Source organism: Petaurus breviceps, unplaced genomic scaffold, assembly GCF_028583685.1.
Source record: "Petaurus breviceps papuanus isolate PSGF00001 unplaced genomic scaffold, PetGlider_PUasm1.0 90925, whole genome shotgun sequence".
Taxonomy (NCBI): Eukaryota; Metazoa; Chordata; class Mammalia; order Diprotodontia; family Petauridae; genus Petaurus; species Petaurus breviceps.
In genome coordinates, this window is record NW_027187380.1 from 13910554 (window position 1) to 13920992 (window position 10439).

General features: G+C 40.6%; 1 long non-coding RNA gene across 1 annotated transcript in view; it reads left to right on the forward strand.

Moving 5' to 3' along the window:
- LOC138152557 (uncharacterized) overlaps window positions 1-10439 on the forward strand; it is a 74926-nt gene that overhangs the window by 63847 nt on the left and 640 nt on the right. Inside the window, exon 3 of the long non-coding RNA XR_011166122.1 lies at window positions 8777-10439. This exon is cut by the window's right edge and continues 640 nt beyond it. This is a non-coding gene — a long non-coding RNA (uncharacterized lncRNA). The remainder of the gene's footprint in view (window positions 1-8776) is intronic.

The window sequence follows — 10439 nt, forward strand, 5'->3', positions numbered from 1 at the left end:
ATCAACCAGTTAAAACCTTCAAAGACCCCAAAACATCAATTCTAAAAATTAAAGAAGAGATAAATAAAACTATTGAGATGATAACTTAAACTGAGAAGTGCCCTTTTTAAAAAAAAAAGTATACCATCTGCTAATTTGCTGCATTTTTTAAAAGAGAGGAAAACATTTACTAAAATCAAAAACAAAAAAAAAAAGGAAACAGAACTGATGAAGAGGAAATAACAGAAATTATTAGCTATTCTTATGCCTAATTATGTGCCAAAAAGTTTAAAGGAAATGGATGAATATTTACAAAAGTATGAAATATCCAGACTTATAGAACAAGGAAAAAGAATTTAATCCAATCTCAGCAACAAAAATTGAGCAAGTAATAAAGTGAACTCCAGAAGGAAAAAAAGTTCAGTCCCAGATGGACTCACAAGTAAACTCTATCACACAATCAAAGAAGAAGAAACTCTATAATAAATAAATAACTTGTGTAAGTAAGGTAGAAGTCATCTTATCAAAAGTCTTTATGTATGGTCCTCATAACCAAACCAGGGGCAGGTGAAGCAGAGAAGAAAAACCACAGACCAAGATCACTGAGGAATATTAGTTCAAAAATACTGGAAGCAATCTTAGCGAAGAATTTACAACATATTTAAAGATTATTCCCTATGCAAAGTTGGATTTATATCAGGAAAGGAGGGATATTTCAGCATTAGGATAATTATAAGCATAATCTAACATGTTAGTTGGTGGTGGTGGTGGTGGTATAGCCCTTCATTCTCAAAGAGGACCAATGACATCAGGAGGGTTGTCCTGACTTGCAAGTGAATTGGATTTAAGTGAGGCAGAGCTGTGCAGAGTAATCAGCCTCATTTTCTCCTGCATAGTCAACAAAGTCCAGTGGCAAGACATAGATCAAGATTGACGTCCCTGGATTCAATGTGAGACTGACCTTTTTAAGTTAAGGTCTTTCCCAGGTCTCAGTTTGTCTGAGGCAATGCTGTTTTTGTCTGAGGCATTTGCTAATTAAAGTCTAGGTAAAAACTGATGACAAAAGATGGTCTAATTTGCCTTCACTGACCATATTAGTAACAAATACTCAATGGGCAGCTAGATGGCACAGTGGATAGAGTGCTGGGCCAGGAGTCAGGAAGACTCATCTTAATGAGTTCAAGTCTGGCCTTAGACACTTACATAACTGTGTGACCCTGGGTAGGTCATTTAACCCTGTTTGCCTCAGTTCCTTCATCTGTAAAATGAGCTGGAGAAGGAAATGGTAAACCACTCCAGTATCTTCATGACTCCCAGATAGTATTATGAAGAGTTGGATATGACTGAAAACAACTCAACAGCAAGAACTGAAATGAATCAGTGAACTCATTGATTCAGGTGTTTTCAACAATGTAATCATAACCTATCCATCTCTGCCCATACTGTGTGACTCCTATGTGTGTCTTCCCCACAGCACAGAGGGCTCATCAGAACAACTCGGGAAAATGAATCTGATGGGCTCTTATGACTATATTACATGAGAATCAGTTGAAAGAAAGAGGGAAGTTTAGTCCAAAGAAGGATTCCTTAGGTAGCACAGCGAGTAAGAGCACCGACTCCAGTGTTGAGAAGACCTGGAGATCAAATCCCGGGCTCAGACACTTAGCACCCACCCAGAAACACCTGGCCGTGTAACCTTGAGCAAGTTACTTAACCCCAATTGCTTAGGGGCGGCCAGGTGGCTCAGAGAGTAAGAGCACCAGCTCCAGTGTCGGGATGACCTGGATCAAATCTGGGCTCAGATACTCAGCACCACACCCAGAAATAACTGGCCGTGTAACCTTGAGCAAGTTACTTAACCCTGATTGCTTTAAAAAAAAAAAAAGGATTCCTTGATTTCTCCAGACATTATGATAATACCAGAGGAATATCTGGGCTGTCCACTTATCCTTTCTTGTTCTTACAATGGAATTGGTGTACCTCCAATGAGAGTGAAGTGGAAACTAAGTAAAATTCAAAATGCAGGCAGGAGTCACCACTGTAGACTTTGGCAATGTTTACCATATTTATTATCACAATATAGTACCACAACAGAGTTGTTTCTGTAGAGTTCCTCTCATATAGAGATAACCAATAGCTGTTCTCATTTGATAACCAGTTGCATGCTGTTCAGAATTTAATATATTTTCCACATTACAGATATGTCCATAGAGTCCCACTAAAATCATAGCAATAAGCATAATCTAGTGGTCACATGGTGTTTTTGTACAAAATATTTCCAAAGGGTGACATCTATCATGGCCAAATTGAAACTCTTAATAATGTAAAAAAGCTAGAATAAGACTCTCTCCGGGCAACTTTTGTATACTTGGGCTATTTGAGTTGAAATAGCTTTTCAAAACTGTCCACAACTGAGCACAGTCTCAGAAGCATAACAGTAATAAATAGGAAAAGCAGGGAGGGATTTATAATCGGTTGAGATACTGACATTTTAACAGGAAGCACAATTGATTAATAGTCTGTACAGAACAAGTCATCACCAAATTAATTATTAATATGTTGTATAAGCAATTCTTCATAACTTGAGAATGGGTACCTTCCAAAGAGGACGTAGCTTTCAATTATTAAAGCACATCTTTATTTTGCAGTTGAATAATTGTCTCACAATTATGCTTATTTTCAAGTTTTACCTAAAAACTACTTTTTCAACAGAAATGAATATGGCCACAAAAATATTCTCCAGCATTCCATACAATGTAATTAAGATTAAGACAACATTTATTAAGGAGAATTAGCATTTTTGTACTGGGCCTGATGGCATTCTTTATGTGATTATTTTATATTAATGATAAGAGCCTTCATCTTTGCAGAAACACAAACACACAAGATTCTCTTAATGTATAAAGTGAGTAGAGAGAGGGGAAAAACACAATGACAAATTAATATCATCCAGTTTAGGCCATATTCTAGGGTATATGATTTTTTCAATCTAACCTCTTCTATACATACATTCAAAATTACGATTGTAATAGTAATAATAATAACTAACATATAGCACCTTAGCAAATACCATACCTTGGCCCAGCCTCATGGCTTATCTAGCCCTCAGGCACCATGCCTTTGGAGCATTCAAAGCAACTGAGAAATAATGACATCACCAATCAGTTAAAAGACATTTATTAAATACCTACTATGTACTAGGTGTCCCAGTGAGTAGAATGCCAGGCCTGGACTCAGAAAGACTCATCTTCCTGAGTTCAAATCTGACCTCAGACACTTACTAGCTGTGTGATCCTGGGCAAGTTACTTAACCCTGTCTGCCTCCGTTTCCTTATCTGTCAAATGAGCTGGAGAAGGAAATGGCAAACCAATTCAGAATCTCTGCCAAGAAAACCCCAAATGGGGTCAAGAAGAGTTGGACATGATTGAAATGACTGAACAACAAAAACTATGTGCCCAAGGTCATAGTGATGAGGTATGGACTCTGGGAGCTCTCCTTGAGTCCTTGAGGTACAGGCTCTGGGGAACTCTTGAACTCTGATTAAATTGTCTCATTTGAAGAGGCATTTGCATGAGGCAATAAACCTTACATTGTGGGCCCAAACCTCTGTTTGGCATTCTTCTGTAGACTTCCCACCCTTAATCAGTCATTGACCTCATTAACTCCTCCTGAAGACCCTCCCCAAACTCCTCCTCTAGACCACCCCTAGATTACTCCCACAACCTTCTATATATAAGACCCCATTTTGTCTCCATGTAGGTGAGAGTGCCATAGAATAGCCAGAGTGCCGTAGAATAGTGAGAGTCTAATACAAGTGAACTTTTAATAAATTTTACTTTTCTTTGGCTGAGAGACTTGGGTCGAATTCATTCAGCAGGACCTGGAGTGTTGGTATTTTGGGGTCTCCAGAGCAACTCTAACCCTCTTTATGGGTAACATCTTCAATAGAGTTAAGCACCTTGAAATTAATTACAATTGTAAAGTTATAATATTTCACAATGTATTGTAATTTACAATAATTCATGATTATTATCTCATCTGACCCTCACAACAACCCTGGGAGGTAGGTGCTATAATGATCCCCATTTTACAGATGAAGAAACAGAGGCAAATAGATTAAGTAACTTGCCCAGGGTCAAATCACCAATAAGTGTTTTGGGCTAAATTTGAATTTAGGTCTTCCTAACTTTAGGCCAGCTACAATTGTAGCAGCCCCTCTGATTTCATTCCTCCAATTTACACTGGCCCTGGTAAATTGGCATTATTTTTAGGACTCTGGGGATAACCTTCTAGATGGCCATCCTTCTAACCTAGCACCCACTGGTGTCCTTTCCCTTAACAATTAGCCAGTAGACTCAATTCTTTATCAAAGATCTAAACTGATGGCATGACAAGAATAACAGTTACAAAGTATTTTCCCCTAGATAGCGGCATACCCTCCCAAATATACATATGAGTCACTAGACGGTAGGGAAGAAAAGGGGGCATGCATTTGGCATATAATACTAGTAAGGCACAGAAACAGGGACCTCATCTGGCCAAAGCATCTCACAGTCCAGAAGTGTTAGACCTTCGAGTCCTGTCTTTATACAGAGAGGCCTTACAAAGTTTGTTCCAGGCTGTGGTGTTGGTGTTTTCCCACTCTCTGTACCACTGGGACTGTATTCTACCACAGCCTTAGGAAACTCAATGATCCAACAAGCTACATCAGCAGTGATACTCATACCTCATATTACCTCGCCTTCCCCCTCCAAAAAAAAAAGAAAGAACCGCTAATTCTGTTTAGATCACCCCACCCCTATATAACTGCTTATTGAAAAGTCTTATTTTTTCTAAAGTTTCCCACAGCTAAACTTAAGGCACTTTTAATAATTTTCACACTAAATTCAGCACACCGAACATAGCAGTTTTAAAGATAGCAAAACACACTTGGAGGCCAATATCCCTACACATTCCTTTCCTGAAATCCAGGACAGGTCTTGAGACTTCCTCTTTTCCCTTGCAGTTTGGACTCTAGTGGTTTTTTTTCCTCTATCTTTGTTGAAAAGCCTTCATTTTCATGTGGCTGCAGGAAATGCCTTTATTTTGGGACAGCTGCCCCCTTCAATTACCTTGGGAGGGTTAAAAGTCATACTGCAGTTTGGGGAGAATGCAGTTTCACCCTAGCATTTCTGAACATGCACTTCTAGTTTTTTCCTGTGAATTTGGTGGTTCTTGGCCAAGAACTCAGAAGTACTTATAGAAGCTTCTGCCTACAAATAGGAGATGTCCCCTAAGGGGATCTAGAGCTTATTTACACAGCTGAATAATGTCATTTAGATTCTGACTCTAGTATTCTTTTAAGGTGAATAATTTCATCCAGAGCAAAAGCCCCATTTGGGGGAACTGTAATTTAGGATCTTATCAGATAGAAAATGAAATATGTTTAAAGACCTGCAAGTTTGTGATAGTTAAAGTCATCTGAGCTGGGCATATGTACCCACTATATGATCTTAGACTGCTGAAATATCATTTTTTTCTTGCAAATGGGCCCTGATTAAATTGTCTCATTTGAAGGAGACTACTGTGACTAAAGGATTTCTTGGAATTCTTTTAGTTTCCAGTTACCTGAAACTTTAGGACAGCTAAGTGGTGAAGTAGATAGAGTACTGGGCCTGAAGTCAGGAAGATCTGAGTTCAAATTCAGCCTCAGATATATACTAACTATAACCCGAGGCAAGGCACTTAACCCTGTAGACCTCAGCAACCTCATTTGTTAAATGAACTGGAAAAGGAAATGGCAAACCACTCCAGTATCTTTGCCAAAATAGGGTTACAAAGAATTCGCCAAGACTGAACAACATTCATGAGGTCATAAGTCGTTTTCCTCTTTAGAGATTTTCATCCTGCTTCAGTCTTAGTCCTGGCTGACAAAGTCACAATATTCTGAGTTAATCTCAGACCTGGCAGCCTATTGTTATGTAGGGTATAGGCCCAAGACAAGGCAAAAGGATGGGGGCTAGGGAAGAGGGGCAGGATAAGCTATATGGCCCTTAGGACTTGGTCCAAGGCTCAATTAACCGAAAACATCAAGCAATTACTTAAGGCAAAATTTGATCCCCTGATTCAGGTACATGTCACTCAAAAGGCAGGTCATCTGTTTGCCTATCTGCGGTAGAGAAACTTAGAAAATGCATCTTCTTACTTTCCAAGAGACCTCTGGGTATTCAGGTAAGTTGATCATCTTGTCCCCTAGAGCATAAAACCGGTTGGCATTAGAGATCTTTGTAGAACCTCCAAGAATTGTCTTTAATAAAACCACTTTTCTTCAGGCAAAATTTGCTCAAATGTTTTTATTAAAGAAATAACTGAGCAAAATAGAGGGCATTTCTTATTAAAGAACTGATTCCCAACTCTTAAAATGACCAATGTCTCTTTTATTTACATTGAGAAACAGGAAAAAAACCTAACATCTGGTAGAGGTCAGAATGTCTGTTAGATCCAGATTTTTCCCTAATGTCTGTATTTAAACATCCTCTCATAAAACACTGAGGAAGGACATAAACTTCAGAATTACCTAAGGGTCACTTAGATTAAGTTGTTTTGAACAGCTAGGCATCTTGGCCCGGGGAGTACACATTCCTTTGTGGTAAAGGGGAGAGAGACCTGTCATTCATAATTAGAGAAATGTCCATTAAAGTGATCCTGAGGTGCCACCTCACACCCAACAGATTGGCAAAGATAACAACAACAACAAAAGACAGGTGTTGGAGGGGCTGTGGGAAAACAGGTACATTAATGGATTGTTGGCTGACCTATGAATTGATCTATCTGAAAGGGTATGGGCCCTGGAAACCCTCCTCTCCCCCACTTTGAATTTTCCCCTGAACTCTCCTTGAATTTTCCCACACAGTCAAATCTCTGTGTTCAACTGAGGTATCAACCCATCCCTCAACTAGCCTTTCATTGTGGCCTACACCCAATCTCCCAATTCTCTGTTACCCTTAACCAAACCTAGCCCTTCATTGTCTATTACCTCCAGATAGCCCAGCTATTTCCCACCCTTGATCCTATCTAGACCTCATTCTTCCTTGGCCATGTGGTCCAGGTCCCTGATGTTTGTTTAGGGTACCCAGTCCTTCTCTGTTACCTCCTAGTCACCTCAGAGTACTCAGTCACTCCTAGATCCTTCCCACAGTTTTTCTGTATATAAGACACATCTTACCCTCATTAAGTGGCCTAGATTCCTTAGGAGTCTAGCCAATGTGGTGGACTTTTAGAATCATGCCCACCCTGATTGGTAATCTAATAAACCTTGTCTTTGACTAAAAAAAGGCTTGAGTTAGATTCATTCGAGGCAGAATCTGCATGTTGCTATTTTGGGGTCAAGCACCCCTAAACCTCAGCATATCCATTCTGTAAAGTAATTTGAATCTGTGTCCCCAAAGTCACTAAACTGTGCATACCCTTGAACCTAGTGATACCACTACTAAACCCCAAAACAATCAAAGAAAAAGGGAAAAGACACACATATTTATAGTAACTCTTTTGTAGAATTGGACAAAGAAACTAAGGGGGTACCCAACAATTAAGAAATGGCTAATCAAATTATGGTGTATAAATGTAATGGGATATTTTTGAGTCATCAGAGAAACCTGGGAAGATTCATATGAAGAGATATAGTGTACAATGAACAAAACCAGAACAATTTAAACAATAACAACATTTGAAAGAAAAACAACTTTGAAAGATGTGAGAAATCTGGTCAACACTGTGACCAACCATGCTTCCAGATCACCAGTGATAAAAACTACTATGTACTTCTTGACAGAGGGTCAACAAGGTTCAAAAGAATACATTTCTGGACACAGCATATATGGGAATTTGTTTTGCCTGACTACACATGCTTGCTACAAAAGTTTTATTTTAGGTTTTGTTTTTATGGAAGGGCCATGAAGGTAAGAGATGATTATAGATAGGTGCCCATTTTTTAATTAGAAGAGAACTAGAAGGAATCACAGATAAGCAGCGCAGCTTTGAAAATTACATGTTGAATTTATTCTCTATTTTAAAAGAAAAGTAGGCTCTACATAATATAAATTCACAGTTTCACAATGCCAATTTTATTTTGAAATGCCCATGGCCTCATATACTAAGCCCCTGTATGTAACAAGTTTGGAAATTACTGAATTCTTCCTGAACTCGTACGTGCTTAGCCAGGAGCCCCTCTCTTGTGAGAAACAGACCTGGCCATACTTCCTGGTAAGATGTCAGAATGATCCTGGACATCTGGGTCTCACAATAAATCAGGGCAAGGACTATACAACTGTCCAGACCAAGACCTGGCTACAATGGATGTGCTTATCTACCATTGTCAGACTAACTTTACTTCCCACAAGACTAACTTTGCTTCCCACACCTATTTTTGGTGGTTTTTGACTTTAAATATTTCCCTTTTCCCTATGGTCGGGGCAGCTCTCCTAAGGTTTCCTTGGGAGACTATTGCTGGCCAGCTCAATAAACTGATGCACAGAACAATTGGCATGGCTTGGGGTAATTTTTCTCTCTACCTGTCCATTTCACTGGCACCCCAGATGGGACCAGCCTTTGGCTGTTTTCTCTGTGACCAAGCCACCCATCCCTCGGTGTGGTCTAGGTATCAGGAGTCAGACAGGAGGTGCCCCGAAATCACTTTTGTTTCAGCCCCTCTGATTTTCGCTACCTAAGGCAGCTGGGTGTTGTGGATTAAACCTATTTTTTAACTCTGCCTGAGCATCCTGTTTTACTTTTTTCTTTTTTTCTTTTCTCCCCTCCAAGTGTCACAGGCCGATCACCCTGTTTGACTCGATGAGGAGGAAAGAAGTCCTCTGGAAGGCAGCTGGTACCGTGGACGCCAAGTCTCAAGGGTAACAACGATTTTGAGCCGACTTGAGTGCCTGAGGGACAACTCCCAGAGAGTGTCGTGAGGTCTTGTGGCAGTGGCTTGTGAGTCCTGTTGGGGAGGGGGATTGGATCCGAGTGTGGTTGGTGAGTACTCTATTGGGTGAGGGAATGTAGCTGTCTGCTCACCCTCACAGCCTTCAGCGGGACGAGCTAATGGGATTTCTTGTGTAATTTTTGTGTCTTTTCTTTTGCCCTGTCTGGACTGGGGTGGGGACCAGGAGGGCCGCTTCCCAAAATTCCTAGGGGACAGCTGTTGAGAGACGTTCCTTAACCCCAGGGATCTTGGGTCGTGTGCAGACCGGTCCATCACAAGTTCAGGCAGTGACATTTGTCTGTGTGGGCCCTTTTATGTAAGTGTGGATGGAAACGAGTGGATTGAGTGTGAATGAGTAAGGTTTAAACTGCAGCTGGACTGCTGGATATTTCTTTGGAATGCTGTTATCTCTTTCCCTCCTCCCCCCTTCCCCTGCTGCTAAATGAAGGTGAGAGAGAGACAGAGAGAGAGAGAGAAAGAGAGAGAGAGAGACAGAGAGAGAGACAGAGAGAGAGAGAGAGAGACAGAGACAGAGAGAGAGAGAGACAGAGAGAGACAGAGACAGAGAGAGACAGAGACAGAGAGAGACAGAGAGAGAAAGAGACACAGAGAGAGAGACAGAGAGAGAGAGAGACAGAGAGACAGAGAGAGAGAGACAGAGACAGAGAGAGAGAGAGACAGAGAGAGAGAGAGAGGCAAATATTGTCTTGTTTAGGTTATATGATGGTAAATGCAAGTCAAAGAGTGTAGGAGAAGTGTCAGGTCAGATTAGAAAAAAAAGAAATGAAGTATGAGTGGTTTTACAGGGGTTTAATCAAAGTCCAACAGAAGGATGAGTAGGCATTATGAAAAGCAAGAAAGTTTAAGCATGTAGCAAAGGAAGGAGCATGGGTAAGAAGTTAAGATAGGTATAGGTTATTTGCTATTGGAAGGTGTGAACAGAAGTTTTAAGATTTTTAAAAGTTTAAAAAAGCTCTTCCTTTTCATTCCACTCTGGCCCTAATGGCAATTAAAGATTCCCCTGTATTGGTTTGGTTTTCAAACTGATTGTGTTAAAACCCAGAGCTGGTTAATCCCACCTGTGGGATGGACTTGTTGATGTGAAAAGAAAGTCCTGAACTGGGAGGAGCTGGTGACATAGATTTGGAGAGACAAGAGAGAGGCGGAAGATCTTTTTGGAAGCAGCACCTCATGGAGAGAGAGAGAGACTAAGAGAATTGCTGGTGGCCGCTTTGAATTGCCCTGGACTTTTGAGACCTGCCCCCTGAGCTGCCAAGGACTGAGGAGACATGGCTGTTTTGCTGGTACTTTGTCTGTCTGTTTTGATGTTATTTTGCCAGATTTGTCCACTGGTGAAAGACAGTCCTTTTGTTGAAGAAGTCCTGGAACCTGGCTGTTCACTAAGAAGCCCTAAGACTGTCCTTCAGACAGAGAGTGAATACTGTCCACTGGTGAAGGACAGTGCTGTTGTTGCAGGGGTCTGGAGACTGTCCTGCAGACAGA